We start from the raw sequence: 25,213 nt of genomic DNA on the forward strand, positions 1-25,213 counted from the left end.
ACCTTTATTAGGCATTACAGATATAGACCATCTTAAAGCATCCATATGCAAAAAAATTAAAATATACACAAAGCAGTAGCCATGTAATATATACAGTATAGTAACATAAATTTTCATTGGCATGTCTTTCCAATAAACCATGCCATTCACCACTCTATAAGAGATACTATTGACAGAAACTCAATCACCCTTGTAGTTACCTCCAGGTTAATATCAGACAGGTAGAATCTGATGTTTTCATTATGCCATGATTTTAAACTATTCAAAAGGGGGGATGCTGGTTGTACAGTGGGCAATGGAAAATAATATGGTGATGAATTTATTTCCTCGGATGTAGTAAAGAAAAGAGGCATAGTTATATATATGCTACGAAGATTAGACCTGAAGCTTTTATTTAAAGATGAAGAAGGCAGAATGATAGTGATAAAAGTAGTATATCAAAGAGAGAAAAATGGTAATTGTGGGAATCTGTGCACCAAATGAAAAGAAAGCAGAATTTTAGGATAGATTGCTGGATTATAGCGACGAAAAGATTATATTATTAGGAAATATAAATGAAGTAACATTACTTGATATGGATAGAACAGCACGAGAAAGAGAAAGCAAAGAAGAGAGATTTCCGTGAAAAAACCAGTGTCCCCAAGTAAAAACTTAGATTTGCTTTGATTAATTTTGCATACCACAATCTGGATTATTAGTATAGTACATGGAAAATAGTAGAAATGAAGAAAGGATAAGCAGTTTAACAAATAGATAAAACAGACCCGCTTAGAGGAAGATGGAAGTCTATTGGAGAAGAAAAGGAATTAGGATTAAAGAATATGGTGACATAAGTCTGTACGTAAGAACTTATGGATTTGTGGTTGTATGTATGTTTTTGGTATGGTTGTTTGTTTTCTAATATATCTTCTTTTGTTTGCAATTGTCATTTTACTATTTTGGTGACTTTACTGTTTATGTTTGTCTATTAAGTAAGAAAATTAATAAAAAGTAATTAAAAAGAAAATAAGAAAACAATGTGTTCATTGCACATTCAAATAGAATCTGCAATTTTTATCATTTCTAGGGATGTTTAGATCTCTGCTCTTAACAAAAGCTGAGACGTTCAGTTGGGCTAACATAAATGTCCTGTGTTTACTAACTTTGAGATATAAGTGATCCTGTTATCGGTTGTATTTAAACCATAGAACCTGGGGGAGCAGATTTTATTTACAGCTGACTCAATGTTTTGTTTCACAATATCCCTTAATCTAATTTGGATATTGTGATAAATATATTGATTACTAGAATTATACAGTAATTCCAAGTCAATACCAATAGGTCTAATTTTGCTGTGTATGAGATGGAGCCATCCTTAAGTAAATGGGAAAGCAGACTTGAAGGTTGGGAACAAAAATGGCAACACAGCCAGTATTTTATAGTGTTAGTCCACGCCCAATATTTCATCATGTGCGTATCTAAATCTTCAGAATTAAGAATATAATATATTCCTTAAAAGGCTGTCTGATCATCATATACATCAACAAAAGTTAATATTGTGTGCTTTATTACACACTGGCTTATTGTATTAGACTGATTTAGGAAAGATACAAAATCCTGGCAGCTTCAGACTGTCAGAATGCATCACTTACCGGTACATTTATTTAAGTTCCTGGTTCCTGGCATTGTGCCAAGTTGCCACACAGTGCTATCCCCTATCTGATTTATGCTGCCATGAATTCAGTGCAAACCACCTTTCAGAGAAGGTCGATGACACAATAAGGATGGATAAGGAAATTTTCACACTGGCGTTATTTATCTGAAAGACGCAAGGCGGCATGTTGTTCATGATGTACAATAATGAACGGCATTCAGAAGTGAAATGGGAATTACCGTATTTTTCGCCCTATAGGACGCACTTTTTCCCCTCCAAAAATGAAGCGGAAATGTGTGTGCGTCCTATGGGGCGAATGCAGGCTTTCGCTGAAGCCTGGAGAGCAAGAGGGGTCGGTGCGCACCGACCCCTCTCGCTCTCCAGGCTTCAGGAGAGCCCCAGCCCCACAAGCTCGGGGGAGAGCAGGGAGGCGGAACGCCGCCATCCCATTGTCCCCAGACCTGGTTTGGAGGCTGGCGGCGGGGAGAAGCCTGCTCCTCCCCGTCGCCAGCCCCGCAAACTCGGGCGATAGCGGGAGAGGCGCGGCGCGCCTTTCCCACTGTCCCCCGACTTGGTTACAAGGCTGGCGGGGGGGAGAAGCCTGCTCCTCCCCGTCGCCAGCCCCGCAAACTCGGGGGATAGCGGGAGAGACGCAGCGCGCCTTTCCCGCTGTCCCCCGACTTGGTTACAAGGCTGGCGGGGGGAGAAGCCTGCTCCTCCCCATCGCCAGCCCCGCAAACTCGGGGGATAGCGGGAGAGGCGCGGCGCGCCTTTCCCACTGTCCCCCGACTTGGTTACAAGGCTGGCGGGGGGAGAAGCCTGCTCCTCCCCGTCGCCAGCCCCGCAAACTCGGGGGATAGCGGGAGAGACGCAGCGCGCCTTTCCCGCTGTCCCCCGACTTGGTTACAAGGCTGGCGGGGGGAGAAGCCTGCTCCTCCCCATCGCCAGCCCCGCAAACTCGGGGGATAGCGGGAGAGGCGCGGCGCGCCTTTCCCACTGTCCCCCGACTTGGTTACAAGGCTGGCGGGGGGAGAAGCCTGCTCCTCCCCGTCGCCAGCCCCGCAAACTCGGGGGACAGTGGGAGAGACGCAGCGCGCCTTTCCCGCTGTCCCCTGACTTGGTTAGAAGGCTGGCGGGGGGAGAAGCCTGCTCCTCCCCGTCGCCAGCCCCGCAAACTCGGGGGATAGCGGGAGAGGCGCGGCGCGCCTTTCCCACTGTCCCCCGACTTGGTTACAAGGCTGGCGGGGGGAGAAGCCTGCTCCTCCCCGTCGCCAGCCCCGCAAACTCGGGGGACAGCGGGAGAGACGCAGCGCGCCTTTCCCGCTGTCCCCCGACTTGGTTACAAGGCTGGCGGGGGGAGAAGCCTGCTCCTTCCCATCGCCAGCCCCGCAAACTCGGGGGATAGCGGGAGAGGCGCGGCGCACCTTTCCCACTGTCCCCCGACTTGGTTACAAGGCTGGCGGGGGGAGAAGCCTGCTCCTCCCCGTCGCCGGCCCCGCAAACTCGGGGGACAGTGGGAGAGACGCAGCGCGCCTTTCCCGCTGTCCCCTGACTTGGTTAGAAGGCTGGCGGGGGGAGAAGCCTGCTCCTCCCCGTCGCCAGCCCCGCTAACTCGGGGGATAGCGGGAGAGGCGCGGCGCGCCTTTCCCACTGTCCCCCGACTTGGTTACAAGGCTGGCGGGGGGAGAAGCCTGCTCCTCCCCGTCGCCAGCCCCGCAAACTCGGGGGACAGCGGGAGAGACGCAGCGCGCCTTTCCCGCTGTCCCCCGACTTGGTTAGAAGGCTGGCGGGGGGGGGGGAGAAGCCTGCTCCTCCCCGTCGCCAGCCCCGCAAACTCGGGGGACAGCTTCCCGCCCCAGCCCCGCACCTGGGGGGGAAATAAATTTTTATTCTTTATTTCCCCCTCAAAAAACTAGGTGCGTCCTATGGGCCGGTGCGCCTTATGGGGCGAAAAATACGGTATATTTTCCTCATAAAATAGGAACAAAGGAGGGTGAAGTGAAGGTGTTAAAACTGCAAAACAATCAAAGAGAAAGCACACTCAAAAGTTTCAGAAAACAAGTAATTAGACAAAAGTGTTGTGTTGCTGCCATTGCCGCACATATGTACTAGTGGTGCTTAGGGCTGTTTGATGAGGCTCAGGATCTAAGAGACAGAAAACAGGAGATTCTGCTGATTCACATCACCTTATCTGAGGCTGAAAGCCATGTCTGGTCTCCAGAGGGGAGCCAGTCCATGCTCAAAAGTAGGTCTTGAATTGGTCATGGATCACTTTCACTTGGGAGCTCCAGAATGGAACCATTCTGAGCAGGATTTGCATTTGGTGCCTAAACAGTGCTGGAGTCAAACACTGCTTCCAAGTAACAACTGAGAGCACATGGTTTGCGAGTTCATTTGCAACAGGGCTTGCATTCATCACTATTTAAATTCAGGGCCAAATACAAGCCCTACTGCTTTCTAGCAGGGGATCCACCTGGTGTCATATGGTATCTGGTGATTGGCTGGTGGGGAAGCAGGAATAAACAATTTTGAATCCAGACGCCTGGACCAAAGTGGTTCACTATACCAACTCAAATGGGGCACTAAATAGGTTGATTCCATGCAGAGATAAATATGAACGCACCTTTTTGTGTCCATCATTATTGAGCAATAATCAAAGAAATCTCAATTCATTATGCTTTGGACAAAATGTTTTAGCTGGCAGGTCTCTGGGTGCCCTCCCCCATTTCATTTTCATGTTTTCTGTGCCCCTATTCCGTTTTTGCCTTTGTTAATTATTTTATTGTGCTTGAGAGAGGATCAAATATTCATTTAGAACTTTATATTCAAGGCTCAGAGTAGCTATTATAAACAGTTGGCAAAAAGCAATCTATTAGTCTCTGATATCACATGACCAATGCTATGTATATTGAAGGGGCGGAGAAAACATGTTTAAAAATTAATTCTATTACCCTGCATGGCACCTTCATTTTCCTCTCATGCATGTATTTATCAGGGCTTCTTTTCAAAAACAGCAGTTACTTAAGCTCCCCTATCTAGCAAGAATTTATCTTTACCCATCAGTGCCGATGTCTAACTTCCATCCGCACTAATGATGGGGGGGGGGGTATGGTTACCCAGACTCAATGAGGCAATAAATAGTTAGATATCACTATTTACTTAAAAGGTTTCCAAGTAAAATATATTAATAGTATTCGCTCCACCAAAGGCAAGTGATTTCAGTGTATTTTACATGAACAGCTGATTTAAAAAGCAGACACTGGGAGAGGGAGTCAATAACTGGACATGAATCTATGCTGTATCTATGTACTCTTTTCTTAACCAAACACTCATTTGACCTAGAAGCTTCATGGTTTTTAAGTGGTCAGAACATCTGTATAAATGTTTAGAGGAGCACTTTTGGAGTTGCCATGTTGACCCTTCGTCAATAGTCAAGATTCGACAGACAACACACCTACGAGTTTATAATTCCATTACCTGGCTGTAAGGCAGTGCTTCCTTTCCCTTGTAACGTTTCTTTGAAACTACATGTGAATACACATCAAAGAAAGCATCTAATGGAAACAACGACCCTAAGATTCTGTAGTGTGAGATAAAACATTCATGTGCAGGGAGGTCACTACTCTACCTCCTTACAGTCCCGCATGCCACCCCAAAACTGGCTACAGAAGGCCATTGGTGTGAAGCACAGCGTCCTTGATTGCAGATGTGGAGAAGCAGACTGGCAGTCAGTCATTGTTCTCATGGCTGCTTGAAAATGTTCTTTTATATTATGGTCAAAGACAGGCAAAGACGAGAAAAACAATCACAAATGAAAACTGCCACTTGCAGGTCTCTGTCACGGAATGTTCTTTGGGTCTGTTAATTTCTGTTGCTCATTGCCCACATTTCCCCTTCTTTGTGAGCTAATAGGAACGCAGGGAGCTTCTCTATACATGTCAGACTGTTGATTTATCTGGCTTAGTATTATGTGACTTACAGCAGCTCTCCAGGTTTTCAGACAAAGGAGTCTTTCCTTGCCCTACCTGGGTGTGCCAAGGATTGAGAACCGTGAACCAGGTATGGAAATGGTGAAGCTGTTCTCCATTTGATCCCAAATGGGTGGAGCAATCCAGTGGGGCTGTGTCTCCTGGCCCTGCCCCATTTATCACTGGCCCCTTGGGCCCACCCCCGAGGTTCATGTTTTGGGGTCATAGGTCTGAATAGGGTCTATATGTACAGGCTTTCCTCTGATTAAAAACTCAATCACAGGAGAGCTTGCATGCATAGAACAGACCCCCCCCCTTAAAATGTCCCCCCATGCTTGGTTATGGGCAACAAAGCTGGGGGACTGCAACAGTGGGGCAGGGGTGCATCCCCCCCTTCTGCCTCAATGTGACTACAGTCATGTGCAGAATGCCCAAAGAGTGCCAGTGAAATGAATCATGAATAGAATCTGTACATTTTGAAATAGCATCCACAGCACCATCTTTGTGTTTTATTTTTTGGGGGAAACACCCACAATGCACTTTCATCAGTGAGACGTCAACATGAAATAGAGAAAGGTTGCTGTGCACAACAGTCTGAAATGGTGGAAGAGAATGCTTGGTACCGTAGCTTCAGGAACGAGACCCCCACGCAAAATGGTCACCGCCTGTCTTTAAGAACATAAGAGCCCTGCAGGATCAGTTCAGGGACTCATCCTGTTCTCACAGTGGCCAACCAGATGCCTATGGCAAACCCCAAAGCATGACTTGCGTGTTCACTTGTGATCTCCCACAACTGGTATTCAGAGCTGTCCTGCCTCCAGCTATAGAGGCAGAACATAGAGGTAGATGTAGAACCATGGCTAGTCGCCATCAATAGCTCTATCCTCCACGAATGCAATAGATTTGTAGTCATCACCCCCCTGCTTGATATGGTCAGCCTCCCAGTCATTCTTCCAAGGATCACGCTTATTTCACATCCAATTTTTCCTTTCCTTTGTGATCCCACAACACATGTTGAAATGCTGCAGTTCCCATTAATAAGGAGAAAAACAGAGCCAATTGTCCAAAACACATTTAAGCTTTCTCTTTTTGGAATACCCCCTTATGCTGTTATAATAACTGCATCAGAACAACGGCTTGGTGAGAATTTCAGTATACAGGTCATAATACATATACATAATATACATAATACATATGGCGCAAAAGATCAAAGGTATGGGGGGAAGACTTTCAAAGGAGTTTGACATTTACTGTTTAATGACTGTAAATGTGATGACTGAGATAATATCACAATCTCCATAATCAAACATAGGTAAGAGCAAATATTTGACAATGGAGCAAATGGCTATATTCCTACAAATTGATTTTTAAAACCTGAGCAAATGTATTTCCGGGCAGCTGACAAGTACTGACTCCAGATGGCAAGGCACACACTTCAGACTCCGTAGCTATGAAACAGGTTTATGGATTTATTTTCTTTTTAAATCAGCATATTAGTCTAAGCCATTCTTCTATGAAACACACTAATTGCCAACAGTTACTAGTCACATTTTCTGCATTTAAGTGCTATTATAAAATAAGTGTCTTTGGCTACATGCATATTTTCATGGTTATGTAGGCCATAAAAATATCATTAGTAAAATTGCTACAAATATGGTTCCTTGTGGCACTGCTTTTTTTATGACAAAAAAGCGGACACAATCTATTTTTGAATGAGAAAGAAGAATTCTATTGTTTGAAACTGACACTACATTTCATTGACAATTGCAGATAGTCCACCCCCCCAAAAAAAAACTATCTTCTATACAAATAAAGACCAATATAACATTCTTGCATGCGCACATACCTGGAGGCGAGTGCCATTGGACTTAATGGGAGTTAACTCTGAGCAGACACAGATAGGATTGTGCTATAAAAAAACCTGATGACTTTCATCTGCATGCCATTAGGCCCAGACTTTGCTGAGCTGCTGCCTAAAGAAGCATATTCTTTTCTCCCAAGTTCTAATTAGAAATGCATTAAGGCTCAACTCCTCCTTTGTTCACAACCTGTGGAAATGATGTCAGAAGGTTCTCCGCTCCATGCTGTCTTCTAGAATTATATCTGCTTGGTGCTTGACAGCTACAAAATGCCCTTTCCAGGCCCCAGACCTGGCCCAACAGCAAAGCAGCTGACTGAAGCAGAAGTCTATCTGAGGGAGATTGCTGGGTGACTCAGTTCAGGAAGGATATTGTATGTATATCCAGGTCTCACCATGGTATAGTCCCAAAATCTCGTTTGGATTTGGAGATGGTGGTGGGAACTGTGTGTGTGTGTGAAGATAAAATTGGCTGATACTGAAGCCCTAGATAGGAGTCTGCACATAGCCACAGTCTTAATATGGAATTTGGATGGTGATGTTTTTGAATTATGGTGCTGGAGGAGACTCTTAAGAGTCCCATGGACTGCAAAAAGATCAAACCTCTCCATTCTGAAGGAAATCAGCCCTGAGTGCTCACTGGAAGGACAGATCCTGAAGCTGAGGCTCCCAATACTTTGGCCACCTCATGAGAAGAGAAGACTCCCTGGAAAAGACCCTGATGTTGGGAAAGATGGAGGGCACAAGGAGAAGGGGACGACAGAGGACGAGATGGTTGGACAGTCTTCTCGAAGCTACCAGCATGAGTTTGACCAAACTGCGGGAGGCAGTGGAAGACAGGAGTGCCTGGCGTGCTCTGCTCCATGGGGTCATGAAGAGTCGGACACGACTAAATGACTAAACAACAACAACCAGCAGACTTTCTGTTGGGATGCTGTTCAGTTTTTGCAGGTTTCATAAGAACGTAAGGGAGTTCCGATTGATCAGGTCAAACACCCATCCAGAACTTGGTCCTCCTGTTCTCACCGTAGTCAACAAGATTCCTATGGAAAACCTGCAAATGGGACCAGTGGTGTTGTGTGGGTTGCCAGTGCCCGGGGCTGCGTGGAGGGTGGGTGGGTGGGAGGGAAATGGATGGAGTACACATGCGTATTCAGCTGCCTAACAGCATCCGTGTAACCCTGGAGATAGGAGCCGCAGAGATAAGAAAAGATTGCTCTGTTGTTTGGAGAGGTCACTTCATGGTTCAGGAAGCTGAAACAGCTTCTCTGTTTTCAGTGGAGCCCAGCAATGAAAGCACACAGCTGTACTGAGGCAGCACCTGGTGTTGAAATTTTGCACCCCTAACAATTTTGCACCCAGGACAACCGTCCCTGTGCCACTACCCCCACCCCCCGCTATGCCACTGAGTGGGACTTGAATAGTGCCCTTGTGATTCCCAGCATATTGCCCCAGGCAATGGAGACAGAACATAGCCACCATTTTAGGCTACACCAAGGCCTTTTGGGAGGGAGAAACACAATGGCCAATTCTCTGCGTTTCGAAAACAAAATGATAGTTGCTTTTCAAGGGGAGTTTGAGAAGCCTCATTTTGCGCGAAGTGATGCTTCAAGAACTGCCTTCTCTTGATTCCAGGACAAGAATGAATGTTTTTTATCGAGTGATTCATGTTCGCTTTGCTTTACATCCACCTGGGAAAGATAGAAAATGATTTTCTTGATTTAGTCAGACAGTGGAAACAAATGGCAACTTTCTGCATGGATGCAATTTTCCCAACGTCCCATGTGAAGGTGGCTCTAATTATATAGGGAGCAAGCAGTGTCCGTGCTGAATGTTACCAGTTGCAGTTTCCTCTCAGCTGCAGAAATTGCCTGAAGTGCATCTGGTAAAAACAATGCAGTTTGCTGTTCAGCAGAAAACCAAACCTTATTTTATTTTATTTTTATTTATTTATTATGTTTATATACCAGCTTTTCTTTCAAGGAGCTCAAGGTGGTCACATAGTTTTCCTCCTCCCCATTTCCTCCTCCGAACAACCTTGTGAGGTAGGTTAGGGTAAGAAATGGTGAGTAGCCCAAGGTCACCCAGCAAGCTTGATGGGTGAATGGGAATTCAAACCCTGATCTCCCAGGTCTTCGTTCAACAGTCTAGCCCAGGGGTCTGCAACCCGCATGTGGCTCTTTTATACCTTTGCCGCGGCTCCGGGGCGGATACTAGCGAGGGGAGGAGGCGCATTGTGCGCCCCGACACTCCCCACTGTGGCGGGCGCTATACTGGCTGTAACGTCGCATAGGGGCGGTGCGTGCGTTAGTCACGCACCGTCCCGACGTCACCTTCCCGCCCGCCCGTCCGCTACATTGTAAGGGGCATGTACGCTGGTCACTGCATTGAAAGGGGGCATGTACGCTGGTCACTGTTTTGAAGGGGAGTGAAGAACACACACACACAAAAAGGTAACTTGTTAATTTAATGTTTATTTCTATGAGGAGGAGTAACTCTGAGGGGTCAAACAAAGAAATAATAAAAAAGTGACAAAAAATTTATTTTTATAATGACGAGTTTTGCGGCTCCCAGTTTTTTTTTTCTTCGGAAACGGGTCCAAGTGGCTCTTTTTGTCTTAAAGGTTGCAGACCCCTGGTCTAGCCATTATGCTATACTGGTTTTACTTTATTATGGCATGGAAGAAACAATATGAAACTTAATGAGAAACCTTTCTAATCTCATTCTTATTTCCCATGTGATACCAGTCGAAATAAGCAACATGGGAACTGACTTGTTTATTTCTGATCAGATCATGGTAATGCTATTCTAGAATAGTTTCGGTTTACTGGAAAATGTGATGCTATACAGTTACCACTCAGGTACCCCTTAGGCTAAGTACTTAATTCATTCTGGAGGTCCATACTTAACCTGAAACTGTTCTTAACCTGAAGCACCTCTTTAGCTAATGGGGCCTCCTGCTGCTGCTGCGCTGCCGGAGCACGATTTCTGTTCTCATCCTAAAGCAAAGTTCTTAACTTGAAGCACTATTTCTAGATTAGCGGAGTCTGTAACCTGAAGCGTATGTAACCTGAAGCGTATGTAACCTGAAGTGTATGTAACCTGAGGTACCACTGTATTTCACTAGTAACCAGATTAAACTCCACAGTGTATTCAGCTGTACTACACAGCAGCCCCATACTTTATGGCAGCTCTCCCCCCCCCAAAAAAGTATTGATATTTATTTTGATATTACTGCGCACTAGAGGGATCAATGGAAAACCATGGTGATCAATAGACAGGGTGCCGTACATTCATCCCTGCTATTGTTCATTCACATATCTGGCGGAATTTTTCTATTCATCAAAGCCTGACAAAGAAAGCATGATTCCTTTCAAAGATGTGCTTAGAGATATAGCAGAACACAAGCCATCTGACGGGGCATAAATCAGCCACTCTTCATCTGCATTCGCTTGCCCATTTTTCAGCCTGAGACATGTTTTGATAAATGGCAGCTCACGTCCTTAAACTGGTACGCCGGTGTTGAAAAATTACCGTTACAGTGGTACCTCAGGTTAAGTACTTAATTCGTTCCGGAGGTCTGTACTAAACCTGAAACTGTTCTTAACCTGAAGCACCACTTTAGCTAATGGGGCCTCCTGCTGCCGCTGCACCGCCGGAGCACGATTTCTGTTCTCATCCTGAAGCAAAGTTCTTAACCCGAGGTAGTATTTCTGGGTTAGCGGAGTGTGTAACCTGAAGCGTATGTAACCTGAAGCGTATGTAACCCGAGGTACCACTGTACAGGAAAAGCCTGTATTCTTATGAACACTGTGCAAAACTCCCTTGGAGGTGGGATGCAGAGAAGGTATCAGACGACTTATAACTCAAATGTATTCCATTGAAATGGCACCTTGTTTCAAATAGCCTACTTCCCCTCCAAAGAAACAGACTTGACAATATGAATGGATGGCTCAGAGTGAGATGCTTGTGGAGAGAAATGGACTGACATTCTATTAGTGTCCTGATCCAAGGTGATTTCTGCCACAAAAAGGAAATGCCGGCTCAAGCAAGATGGAGACCAGTAAGCCGAGGGCTCCAGAACTGACTGGGAACTATGGCAAGGTCGGGATACTAGACAAGGGCTGAGGTGTTAATTCAGCATTCTCTAGGTTTAGGACCACAGTTAGCAAACCTTCACCTGAGACGAAAGCAACAAGTACTGTCTCAATACCTAGACTAGGTTGTCAAAATCAGACACTAGCACGGAACACCAATAGTACAATTTTCAAAACAGCAAGAAAGCCAAGCAGCCCAGAGCTAAAACGAATCAACAAGTTAAAACAGATGAAACACCAGGAAAAGTCTGTAACCTGAAGCATATGTAACCTGAAGCGTACATAACCTGAGGTACCACTGTGTTCTGGTCAACGGGATCTGCAGTTGAAAATAAATAAAATTGGGGAGTTTTTAAATATAAAAATACGAACCATCTGCAATAGTCATTTTATGCCATTATTCGCTTGTGAGCTCGGTGATCATTATCTTAACAGGCAGTTCTAGAACAGCAAAACTTCGCAGGTCCCATTGGGCGAGGCCCTCCTTTAGATGCAACATGCGAGCAATCTATAGACAAGCGGAGAGCATAAAGAAGGATTGATCCACAGCCCTAAACAAGGCAAATTAGACCAGTCTGTGGAGAAACTGGAAATAAGGATCACAGCAATGGTGAGCAATAAAAGGGAAAGTGTCAGGTATAATTGCTTAGCATTCTGGCTTTCGGTGGTGCAACATTAAGAGGAAGCAATTTCACTTGCCTTTGATAGCAATGCAGCGCATTGTGGCCATACCAGGAACAGAAAATGCTTGTCGTTAACAGCATGCCAGCTGTAACAGTTATCTCTAGTGGCATTTCGCAGTGCCCTCTGGCACTCCAACTATCACACCCGGCTGCCATTTCCCTGGGCTGTTCCATCCAAGTATGTCAGTGTATAGGGAGGGAAATAGGATTTACTGCTCTCTGTAACTCCACAATGAGTCTAATAATATTAGATGGGGCCAAAGCCACTCTATTCGATTGTAATCTTTGCACTTTATTGCAGTCAGGAGGTTCTGGCTTATAGGGCCGCCTTAACCTGGATGCTTAACCTGGATGGTCAGTGGTTCGAATCCCCGTGACGGGGTGACCTCCCATTGCTCGGTCCCTGCTCCTGCCAACCTAGCAGTTCGAAAGCACGTCAAAGTGCAAGTAGATAAGGTAAACGGCATTTCCGTGTGCTGCTCTGGTTTGCCACATGACCCAGAAGCTGTACGCCGGCTCCCTCGGCCAATAAAGCGAGATGAGCGCTGCAACCCCAGAGTTGGCCACGACTGGACCTAATGGTCAGGCGTCCCTTTACCTTTACTCAGATCCACAGAAAGCTGGTGTAATTTTCATCTGTTTTAGCATTTTAACTTTTGTATGTTTCAAAGTATGTGTGTGATCTTTTTCTTGATTTTACTGTTTTATCTTTTGTAAGCAACTTTGAGTGGTGTATAAATTTTATGAAATAAACAATAAATTATCCACTTCCTGCATTTGCTAAAAAAAGTGTTCAATGTTACTTTTATACTTTTGCCATCTAAACAAACTTTCATTGTTACCTGGTGATGTATTTTTGAATAAAAATCGCATCAGTTAGCACTTTCCTAATAAATAGCATGTATTATATTTGTTTTCCTCCGATGTCATTCCACCCAAGCTATTGATCCAAGAATTTAAAAAAATAAGAAGTGAGGAAAGTAGACATTTCATACTTAAACGAGGCTCTTTTTCACAGGTTATCCTCTGGTAATATGCTTGGGCGTCTGCTGATGAGGGTGACTGAAGTCATGTCCCTCCATTATTGATTGTGATGAGTCTTCCAGGTACTGAGAAGAAACTATTGAATGGTCCTGGATCTCCTTTGAAAACTTGCATTTCATATTACATCCCTGAATAAAGAAACAAGTGACAAGATAAGTGCAGTCTACACAAAACACACAAAGACGCCCTCTCCTATTTGACACTTAAAGTAAAGCCATACTGGGCACTTTTAATAGGGATGAGTTATACATGTTGCCACCTTGGAAGATGTTTCAGAAAGTGAAGAATTTTGTAAATCGACTCTTTGCTGCAGTAGGCCACAGGGAGCCTATTAAGCCAATTCTTGCTCTCTTACCTTGCTATCCTGACAGCTTCTAGGCCATATACAGAAATTGGATCTGCAAGTGTGCAGAACTGAGCGTTGCTTGTTAGTGATGCCCATGCTGTGAGATGTCTTCCCCAGCACACTTTGTGTGGTCCTCAGTTTGTTTTCTCACATGTTAAGGTGTCTTTATTGTGGAATGCTTTTCCTGGTGTTTCATCTGATTTAACTTGTTGATTCATTTTAACTCTGAGCTGCTTGGCTTTCTTGCTGTCAGGGAACCGCCAGCAAGAGGTGGAAGGGCAGTTGGGTTACAGGGAGCCTCCGAAGATCGTGAGAAGCAGCACTTCCTCCGTGAAGGAGGGAAGCCATGGCTCGAGTGGGGAAGGGGTTCAAGGCTCGGAGGATGCAAGGGAGAGCCACAGCATCAAGCGGGAACAAAGTGGGGGGGGCAGGCCCCCCTCTGCCCACACCTTCTTTGTGCAGTCGGTTTACGCGCAGAGAGGGGAGGCATAGGGTGGGGGTCAAAAGACTACTCTGCTGGGGAAAGTTTAAGGATCGCCCACTCCCAGATTCTGCTAGCGAGTGAGCAGACATAGAACTGAGTCAATCTGCATTGTGAACATTTTGGACAGATAATAAAGCCTTGAAAAGACCCACAGGGAGTCTTGCCTGTTTGCTCTCGAGCAACCACACCGGCACACATAACACTTGCTGTTTTGAAAATTGTACTATTGGTGTTCCATGATATTCAGAATGCTGAATTAACACCTCAGCCCTTGTCTAGTATCCTGACCTTTCCATAGTTCCCAGTCAGTTTTGGAGCCCTCGGCTTACTGGTCTCCATCTTGCTTGAGCCAGCATTTCCTTTTTGTGGCAGAAATCACCTTGGATCAGGACACTAATAGGGTGTCAATCCATTTTTCTCCACAAGCATCTCACCCTGAGCCATCCATTCATAGTGGCAAGCCTGTTTCCTTGGAGGGGAAGTAGGCTATTTGAAACAATGTGCCATTTCAATGAAATACATTTGAGTTATAAGTCATCTGATACCTTCTCTGCATCCCACCTCCAAGGGAGTTTTGCAGGGTGTTCATAAGAATACAGGCTTCTCCTGTGGTGGTTCCCAGTCTAGGGAATGCTTTCCTCACGAAGCCCTGCCTGATGCCAGCTTTGTTTTCATTTCGGTACCATAGAATAGAATCACAGAACTGTTGAGTTGAATGAGACATTCAGAGTCATCTAGTCCAACTCCTTGCAATGCAGGAATCTCAATGATAGATGACCATCCAATCCTTGCTTTAAAAACCCCAATGAAGGAGCATCCACAACCTCCTGAGGGAGACCGTTCCACTCTTGAACTGCTCTTACTGTCAGAAAGTTCTTCCTGATGTTTAGTTGGAATCTCCCTTTTCTTTTCTTTTTTGCAGGCATTTGGGCAGCACTAATAATTGGGTGTTTTTATTCTGTATTTTTTGAAGCTCTATGTATTTTCAGAGTACTTACTCTATTTTCTTCTTATTAAATCTGTCTGGAATGTATCAAGTCTAACGGCCTCAAGGAGGAGCAGAATGTCTGAAAACATGCCATTTGGATGAACAACGCTGTAGTTACAGATAATAGGACACAGGCAGGATTTCCACTGAAATAATGGTAAAGCCTATATGAAACTACATTAGCCCACGTAGCTTAGTTGGTTAGAGCATGGTGCTGATGATGCCAAGGTGGCAAGTTTGATCCCCATATGAGACAGCTGCATATTATTGCATTGTAAGGGGTTGGGCTAGAATGGATGGTGCTCAGGGCCCCTTCCAACTCTTCAATTCCATGGTGGTGACAACTAATTTGAAACCACACAAAGGCATCCCTTAGAAGCCAAAACCAAACCAAATAAATATTTTCAAGTGCTCACTCTTAGGGTTGGTTTGTTTTGTACCAGCAGGAGAGGTCCGTCACATCCCATACATGCTCCCATCCCTACAGTAGCCATAGCTTTGGAATCCATCAGCGTTGGAATATTTTGTCAAAGCCCCTCTAGCAATCCAGAGCACTTTCGTATCCAGCAGTGCTTTTGGTGCGGGTGGGTGGGTAAAACTGAGGTGCCGGTACTCACATCTGGAGAGATGCGCCATGGGTGCAGCACAAAATGCCTGCCATAGGCAGCAAAATGGGGGGGAAAGATGTGAAGGTAAAAGTACTCAGTACTAGTGAATACTATCACAAAAAAGCCCAGATATTTGTTGTCCTATGAGCCCTGCTTCAACTGTTTGAATAGAGGTGGTCTTTCTTTCAGCAGAACCGCCAAATATCCACCACAAACAAAACCAAGGTCTCATGCCAACTTATTTGAGCTCCTTTGGGTGGGCTATTACTTATGCATGCTTAAATCTTAAACAGCCGTTTTGACTGCCATGTGTTTCAATAAAACCATGCATAGGTGTGACTAACTTTGGTGTGTCATCTGAGGCTATTCCTTGCATGGTGCTCTTCTGCAGCCATGTTGTTGTTGTTGTTTAGTCGTTCAGTCGTGTCCGACTCTTCGTGACCCCATGGACCAGAGCACGCCAGGCACTCCTGTCTTCCACTGCCACCCGCAGTTTGGTCAGGTTCATGTTTGTAGCTTCGAGAACACTGTCTAACCATCTCGTCCTCTGTCGTCCCCTTCTCCTTGTGCCCTCCATCTTTCCCAGCATCAGGGTCTTTTCCAGGGAGTCTTCTCTTCTCATGAGGTGGCCAAAGTATTGGAGTCTCAGCTTCACAATCTGTCCTTCCAGTGAGCACTCAGGGCTGATTTCCTTAAGAATGGATGCGTTTGATCTTCTTGCAGTCCATGGGACTCTCAAGAGTCTCCTCCAGCACCATAATTCAAAAGCGTCAATTCTTCGGTGATCAGCCTTCTTTATGGTCCAGCTCTCACTTCTCTGCAGCCATGGGGTGAAGCAAATTCAAATACACCAGCAAAAATGGAAGCATGCACAAATTCAAAAGCATGTGTTTAGAAGAATCTTATTCTTTGACTCAAGACACTCAGTGAGACTCATTGCTGAGACTGAGCACACTGAAATGCATATACTAATGTGGCAGATTGATGATTACTCATATATTGTTATATGCAAACATTGGGAAAATTAATACAGAATGTCTATGTTGCACATATTATAAATTTGTCAGGAATTGTTTTGCTTTTAATAGCAATGACAAATTTGGCTTGCATTTTCTTGGCTAGATAAGAAATAGAGCATTTAGTTGCATAAAGCCATTTATCCTTGTAATCTTTTTTCATTAAATTGCAAATGTCTCTCTTTGCCACAGCTCTGTGTATTTGATTTATTTTAAAAGATGCAATATAAACTTTTAAAGATTAAATCTTCCATATGATTGCTCTTCCAAACATCTTATTTTTATTATCCTCTTTCTTCAAAATAAAGATTCCTCAAAGTTTTACTCACATTTTTTTATTATAATAACTGTGATGTGTCTTTTTCTTGCTGCTTGGACCCCAAGTTCCAGCTGCATTTGCAGAAGACACTTCCACTTCCAGGGTTTTGTAGGAAGTTCGGTGTTTGGTCTTCTGTTACACCAGAAGCAGCTTAGTCGTGCTGCCCACATGACCCGGAAAAACTGAGGACAAACACCAGCTCCCTCGGCCAGTAAAGCGAGATGAGCACCTCAACCCCAGAGTCATCTGCAACTGGACTTAATTGTCCAGGGTCCTTTACCTTTAAAAAAGGATGCCTGGTCCAAACCCCACTGGAACTACTGGGAGGGGCAAATGCTGGCTGAACCAACCTCAACCTGGCACAGAGAGAAAAGGGGTGAAAGCCATCAAAACACAGAGAGCCAGCTCAGCTAGCATCACCATTGGAATGGGGACTACCTGTTGCTACAAGCGGAGCACAGGGTGTGGAGGCATCACAACATACCTGCCCACTTCCGAAAGCTTACTCTGGCTGACTTGGAATGCTACCAGTTCTTCCAACTAGACAGGGAAGTCATTAAGGAGCTCTGCCTGATGCAAGCCCAGGTCCAAGCCCGCAGGAACAAGGTGCTCCAGAAAATGTTCCTGGGTTTGTCCTACCTGGCCACAGGGGTCTTGCTGAGGAGCTCACCATATCTCCCAGTCCTCCAGTAGCAGGTGTGATTCTCCCTTCCTGGACTTCATGGTGGACCTTGTGTTTGTGGAGAGTATTCCCTAGGTGCAAAATGCCTTTCACCGAGTGCCCTGAGACCTGTCTCCTGAGTGCAAATTCCCTGCATCATCTACATGAGGAGCTGCACTGTGGAAGTGAAATAAGCTGAACATGGGCCGTAAATTATGCTGGATCCTGACTGCTCTTTCAGAGTTGTGTGTGGAGGTGAACCTGGGCCCATTTCCTTCCCATTAAAAATCTGGTCTGAATTACACCACCTTTGGGCCAGTGGGTTGTCAGGTCACACATGACTGAGCTGAATGGAGTTCAGTATATGGTCCTGACTGCCCGGCCCCCAGAATGTCCATTTTTCAGGGCTTACATCAGTGTAAGACTCAGCCAGGATGGAGGAGTTACATGGCATATCTCCAGCTGAGCTCAGGTTGGGGACTTATGGATGTGTAGCCTGGCTGAACCAGAACTCAACTGGCTGAGCTGGAGACCCACTGGATCCTAACTTGCTCACCACGGTGGATCTTGGATTTCAATTGCTACCTCTGTTTAAACCTTAGGAATGCATTCCAGCCTAAGCTAACTTCCAAGTCACGCTGAAATCAACGAGAATTACGCATCCCTAACTTTCTTTGGGTTGCACCTGCAAACAACAGTCCTGCATTCAATTAGGAACCCTTAAGTCATGTTGATTTAAGTGGCAGTAACTCAAGGATAACTATGCACAAGATCACCCAATTTAGGTGTCTAAATAGTTGCTTAGTTTTCAGATATGCAAAATATCCATCACTCTCATTGATCCCAACTAATTTAAAACTCTGCTAGCTAATTGCCTGGAACTCTGATTCCCAATCAAAGAGTGCTTGTGTTATAAATAGAACCTATTTTGGAGTTCAGACCTAGTTGTGAGAGTCTTGCAAGTATGCAAGAGCCTTCTGAATTCTGTTAAGAGTAAGGAACATCTAGAAATGGCTCCCTTTAGCCTCAAAATCCTTTGGTTTGAGATGAGATCCAGGAAATGTGCCACATTGTTGTGGCCTAAGAGCTGGTACAATGTTTTTGCATCTAGCTTAACTGTGGGAATAATTGTCATCTGAATGGCATGAGTGATGTAATATTTTGGGAGGGGCCAAAGGTCACTAGCAGAATACATGCTTTGTAAGCAGAAGGTCCCAGGTTCACTGCTTGTATTGATGGTTAAAAAAAGCACATGGGACAGGGGTGGGAAAGCTTTGGACTTCCATATATTGTTGGACTCCAACTCCCATAATCCCCGGCCAACATAGCCCATGGTCAGGGCTGATGGGAGTTGTAGTTCAACAATGACTGGAAGGCCGTAGCTTCTCCACCACTGTCCCATGTGCTATTTTAAAATGGAACTACCGTAATAATAATGGCCCCAGACTAGAGTGGTGTTAAATACTCAGGGATGGAGGATGAGCTGGTGAAGTCTGGGCCTGCTGTACTGCCAGCTGAGGAACAAAACCAGGGGCCTGGCAGTGATCCCAAGGCTGTAAGTCAGGAACCTCTGTAAATGAACTTGAGTCCTGTCTTCCTCCAAGTCTAATGCATCCATGGAGCCTATCAGCTCCCTCTCCACAAAAACTGCCCAGCAGAGCAAGGAGCACACTAGGTGAGAAGGCAGAGAAGCTGGGCCTTTGAGAAACCATCTGAGGTGGTGGCGGTGGCTGCAATCTGAGCAGAGGGATTCATAAAGACTTAGTCAACTCCTGCTTTTGTTGGAGCAAGATTTGCATTTTGAGGTGCTATCTGAGGTGCTTAAACTCTTGCTGCTTTGCCTCATGGGTTTTTATTTTGTTATTATTTATTAAATATATATACCACCCTTCGTCTGAAGATCTCAGCAACATCAGCGCCTGCTCCTATAGGCCAAGACAATGTCGTGCCCCACCATGTATTTTTTGAGGGGGTTGGGCCTCCTCAATACTCAGAGGGCATTGGCTCCACCCCATCCAATCCTCATGATGTCACACGACTGATGTCAGGACATTGCATTGGGCCCCTCAATCAACTGGAGAAGATGACGCCTCTGCTCGGGGCAGTTCACAATATAAAAATGCAGGATGAAAGCACAAAATAATTGGGGGGGGGGGGAATACAATATTTCCTCTCCCTTCTGAGGAGAGATCAGAACAGCTATAGTCACATACTTCTGAACTGTACTAATTTGGAATAAAATTGTGACTCTTTGGGTGAATGCTTACTTATACAACATAAACCCCAAAATGTTAATATTTTCAGGGTTTAGGTATGTTTGTTTCAAGTCATTTCTATTGGGCATTATTCCTCCATTGTAAACTGAAGATGCTTATTTGGCATGTAAGAATTAACATCATTTTATTCCACCTTGGGTTTTTTAGCTTGGCTACACCCAGTAGAAGGTTTGCAAATTCCAATTTCATATATAGTCAGCTGCCTGCCTGTATATCATTCTGATCTGCAGAGCCCCACAGAACTGACTGAAAACAAAGTTATATCCAACAAGGGGCACACATAAGAAAGTAGCAGCCTTAAAGCTGGTAACACCCTCTGTATTTTTCATTGCCTTGTCAGCTTACTCCCTCCTGACAGCATGGTATCAATATCCTGTCCTTCTAAATACAAGTCCTGATATTAACTGTCAGCAATGTAGAATCCTCAGTAATGTATGTCAGAGATGTATAATCAAAAACTAAATCAGAATGTCAAAGTGATTGAATCGGGAGGTGTAAATTCTCATAAAACTGCAAATTCATCCTCCTTCAGCCGGAAAATTGGCATTTTTTGTTCACAGACTCTTTTAAGTGGCCATAATTTTTTGTCCATTGGTTTCTCTCCCTTCCTCCCACTGCTTTGTAGCATATCTGGTTTCCTGCTTATGACAGTAGGCAGGAGAAAGAGCACCAAAGGCCCTGGGGGAAAATAGAAGATACCACAACAGCCTCATATCTGTAGACTGAAAGGTGTAGGGAGTGTAGGTTTGCCATATCTTGAAGAGCAAAAAAGAGGACAGCCTGAGCCACTGCCAGTCCAAGCCAGAGAAAGGGGTGCCCTGCCCTCCTGTCTCTTTCTCAGGCTCAGGCTGGCAGCGGTCACAACATGCAGAGCAGCTGAGCCTTAAGCCTTGAGCCCGAGCAAAACCCCCCAGACATTTCCTTTAAAATGTAAAAATCTGCCCAGATGGGCATGTTGGCCCTCCAAAAGAGGACATGTCCAGGTTTTCCTGGACACATGGCAACCCTAAGGGAGAGCCTCATGTTAGCAGCTAGCAGCTTTAGTTACATGAAGGCTATATCCTACCTCTACTGTTGGAGAGAGAAGGAAGGTTATCTAGATTGTACCATATCTTAACGTTAGGGTTGGGGGCGAAATTCATTTCGGGTTGCATTTAAATGCAAACCTATATATAACATGTACTTCCCCAAATTAAACATGTCTTAAAATGAAGCTATTCTTCTAAAATTATACTCCTCCAAATTATACAGTGCAGTTCTTCTGCCAAAAACTGTGTGTATTAGGAGAAAGTGTGCATAGGAAAATGCCTATAATGGTGAAAATAACACATAAGAATGCATTGTATGGGGGGGGGGAGTTCTTTCAAATGTGTATAAATTAGGCAAAATTCAGGTTGCCATATACCTGGGATTTCCCGGACATATCTGGAATACTGGTGTCAGCAGCAGTGTCCAGGTGGAAATTGGCAAAAAATGTCCGGGAAAATCTGGACGTATGGCAGCCCATGTCGGCAGTGCAGTTTTTGCCGATTTTACATAAAAACAGCTCAAAAATGTGGGCAGAACTAGAAAAAGCTCAACAACTTTACTCCCCACCCCCCAAACAACACTTTTCTGTCCAGATTTTCACTGTTTCAAATATGGCCACCCTAGGCAAAATAGCACATAAAATGTGTATATCATAGAATCATAGAGTTGGAAGAGACCACAAGGGCCATCGAGTCCAACCCCCTGCCAAGCAGGAAACATAATATCAAGAGAAATATATATCAATATATAATATATCAAGAGAAATGCACACTAAAATGCTGGTTTGTTTTCATGGGCATTTTTATTTTAATTAGGTAAATATTGCAAACTGATGTAGAAGTGTGGTGAACTGAAGATTGGTCAAATGAGAAACTGAGAGAGAATGAAAATGACGGTCTTGTCCATTCCTAGCCCACATTTCTGTTTTTCTTTTTTACAGATTGGCTGGCAGCTTGCCACGTGGAAGAAAGCCTAGTGGAGTGGCACCAGCAGCCACTGTTGGTTTGTATTACAAGTAGAGCTTTCATTATATCTGGTCTCTTTCTCTTTTTTTACACTGAAGTGGTTTGGAGCTGCTGCAATGGCCCGGCCTACTCTGCCTCCGTCAACCGGAGATTTGTGTTCTATGTCACAAGCAAATAGCTGAGCATCTTCAGTGGCCAGCGCTATGTAAATAGCAAGATACAGGAACAGGGTATGAGCAGCTGGCTAACCTTGTCCAATTTGCAAACTGGGAAGGTTTCCAAGAGCAACGCAAGTTAACATAATCAATGAAGGTCAAGGAATTGAAGCTGCTGCGTTTGCACACACGGTTTGTTGGCATAAAAATATGCAGACTCAAGTATAATAATAATAAGCTGCAGAGAGAATGTGTCAAGATAATGAAGAGCGAGACCAAAAGTGCAAGTAAACAAGGAGTTTCCAAGAGCATCAGGCTGAAGATTTACGGCACGAGCTAAACGCAATGGCTAAGACCTTGAATTTTGTTTGGACAAAAGCTCTAGGTGTTGATATGACAACAATGGGGAGCTCTGGTTATATCAATTTAACGAGGAATTGCAAGACTGAAAAGCAAGGGAAACTATGCAGCGGGCAATATAGTAAGTCTTCTGTAAGAAGTAAGTAATGAATAAGTGTTTAATGTCTTCAGAGCTAAGTAAAAAACTGGTCCAGAATGCACACTTCTGAAAATGCCAGAATGGGAAACTCATCTCTGCTAGTGTGGAGAATCAAAAGTACTGTACAAAACAACAACACGTGTTTCTCAGTTTTCAATCTATGTCTATTATCAGTTACTTATGCTTCAAGAGATCCAGGAACAATAGAACTATACATAGATAAGATGTGTAAGTCTGATTCAGCCTGTGACCCATCAAGCCAAACCCAGAAATCCAGTTACATACTTAAGGTGGCCTGCCAGGGGTTTGACAGTTTACTTGTTTTTATTGTCCCAGGCAGGCAGGGAATTATATGTGGGCTGCCATATGGGGATGGTAGCTTATGCTTACGTTAGTGGATCAGCAGTTGTTCAGATTTGGACTGAAAGGACACTGGTGCTTCCTCAGACCCTACTGAACGCTAATGTCAAGGTTCTACAGGGATGGCATCTCCTTTCCCTAGACAGGCAGGATCATTCAAAACAAAGCAGCTACTCTTGCCTATTTACAGAACACCCATGGTGACTAAAAAAAACACCACTGCAGGACATGCCCACATCATATGCCTCAAAGAGGTATTTTCAGATTTACATTGGCTAGTTCAGATAGATGTTGGCAATCTCTTCCAATAAAGGATTAGTTCATGTTTTTAACTTTTATGTTCATCCACTGAGGGGCTCTATTTTGTGAATGTAAAGTCAAATTTAAATGCATTTACAATACATTCATATTTACAAATTATGCTTTCTGGCAAGCTCAAACAATGACATTTACTTCCAGTAAAACGAGTTTCCAGTTTTATGCAAGATTGTAAATCAAATGCAGTCCTGATGGAAGCAGAAGCATTCATTTTATATGTAATACAATTTTAGGGTGTGACTCAAGGTGAGGAACAATCATTTACAAATACACTCATAATCGGGAATTATTTCTCAGACAAGTGTATAATGTAGCTTTATAAAATAAGTATAAAAGTATTGCACTTTTGTAAACAGAAACCCCCAAATTCATTGAATAAGCTATTTCTGTACCTACTTTGCAACATGACAAAGTGTTACATGCCACCCACATCTCTGTCAAGCGGCTGAGCGAGAATCCAGGGGTTATAGCCTCCTACCTGGGGTTGTGTTTCTGTTGGGAAGAGTGAGGTCTGCAATGGAAGGGGTGCAGAACAACACCTTTGTCTGTTAATGTTTTTGTTCTCAACTAGCCTGGGCAGGCTGGTTTGTCCCAGCTGGGCCAGGAATTCCTTGTCTGGCACAGTTCTGCAGCCTGTCTTTCACATTCATATCCCAAATATTTGCTAGATTCTGGGATTCATTAATTTATTGGGTTTGGGGAGGGGATACTCCCCCCAAAAACGTATAACAATATTTTGCAAGGAGCCAGGGACAAATCACAGTTCCTTACATCATGACATGCAATGAGCCTGTAGTTAAAATGCTGTGTGCACTCTGATCACATGCATGGCAAAATATTCACTGAACTTCCACTGAACATACCCTTCATGCCATCCTCTTGAACTTACTTGCTTTTGCTTGGTTCTGACATGGGCTGCTCGCAGCTTGAAGGGCTTTGGGTGGGTGAGTCTATTAAAGGTAAAGGGACCCCTGACCATTAGGTCCAGTCACGGACGACTCTGGGGTTGCGCGCATCTCGCTCTATAGGCCGGGGAAGCCGTCATTTGTCCGCAGACAGTTTTTCCGGGTCATGTGGCCAGCATGACTAAGCCACTTCTGGTGAACCAGAGCAGTGCATGGAAACGCCGTTTACCTTCCCGCTGGAGTGGTACCTATTTATCTACTTGCACTTTGACGTGCTTTCAAGCTGCTAGGTTGGCAGGAGCAAGGACCAAGCAACGGGAGCTCACCCCGTTGTGGGGATTTGAACCACCGACCTTCTGATCGGCAAGCCCTAGGCTCTGTGGTTTAACCCACAGCATCACCTGTGTCTAATACAAACCAGCAATAGACAAAAGCAGCAGGGAAGGAGGAAAAAGATATGTGTCAGTCCTGAATGAGAGAGTCAGTTCAAAGATGGACTAACTGGTGTGGCACATCTGACTGGTGTGGTACATGACTCTTGGGAATCATGGGAACTGTAGTTTTCCCTTCACAAAGTGAGAGTTCCCAGCACCCCTTAACAAACTGCAGTTCCCAAGATTCTTTGAAGGAAGCTATGTGCTCTTAATGTGCATTTAATGTGCATTTAAGTGTATGGTGTGGGCCTGCCCTACGTTCAGACTTCGGATAACACTCAAATAGGCATCAGCTAGATCCAGTTCCACAAAAGAAGAATCCTTTTTTTAAAAAATAGAGATGAGGATCTCCCCTTTGAATCCTTTCAACCATATACTGTAGCTTTATTATCAAGGTCCCTCCATCCCTGTTGAAAATACAGAGAAAACAAAATTGCATCTCTGATTACACATTTTTCAGATAGGAAGGGGCCTCAACTACTTTTCACAACTAGACCCCACTAATTCAGAGCAAGATTTTTGCCTTCTGCTGAACCACAGTTTTCTATCACCCCAAATGCCATGCCT

The 25,213-nt window shown here is 44.5% G+C and overlaps 1 long non-coding RNA gene across 1 annotated transcript in view; it reads left to right on the plus strand.

Moving 5' to 3' along the window:
* The window catches only part of LOC310660110, a 32,131-nt gene extending 7,162 nt beyond the window's left edge, over positions 1 to 24,969 (plus strand). The window contains exon 5 of the long non-coding RNA XR_014503199.1: positions 21,951 to 24,969. This is a non-coding gene — a long non-coding RNA (uncharacterized lncRNA). The remainder of the gene's footprint in view (positions 1 to 21,950) is intronic.
* Positions 24,970 to 25,213: the final 244 nt, after the last annotated feature.

Source organism: Podarcis tiliguerta (assembly GCF_965153285.1).
Source record: "Podarcis tiliguerta genome assembly, chromosome: 11".
In the NCBI taxonomy this organism is placed as follows: Eukaryota; Metazoa; Chordata; class Lepidosauria; order Squamata; family Lacertidae; genus Podarcis; species Podarcis tiliguerta.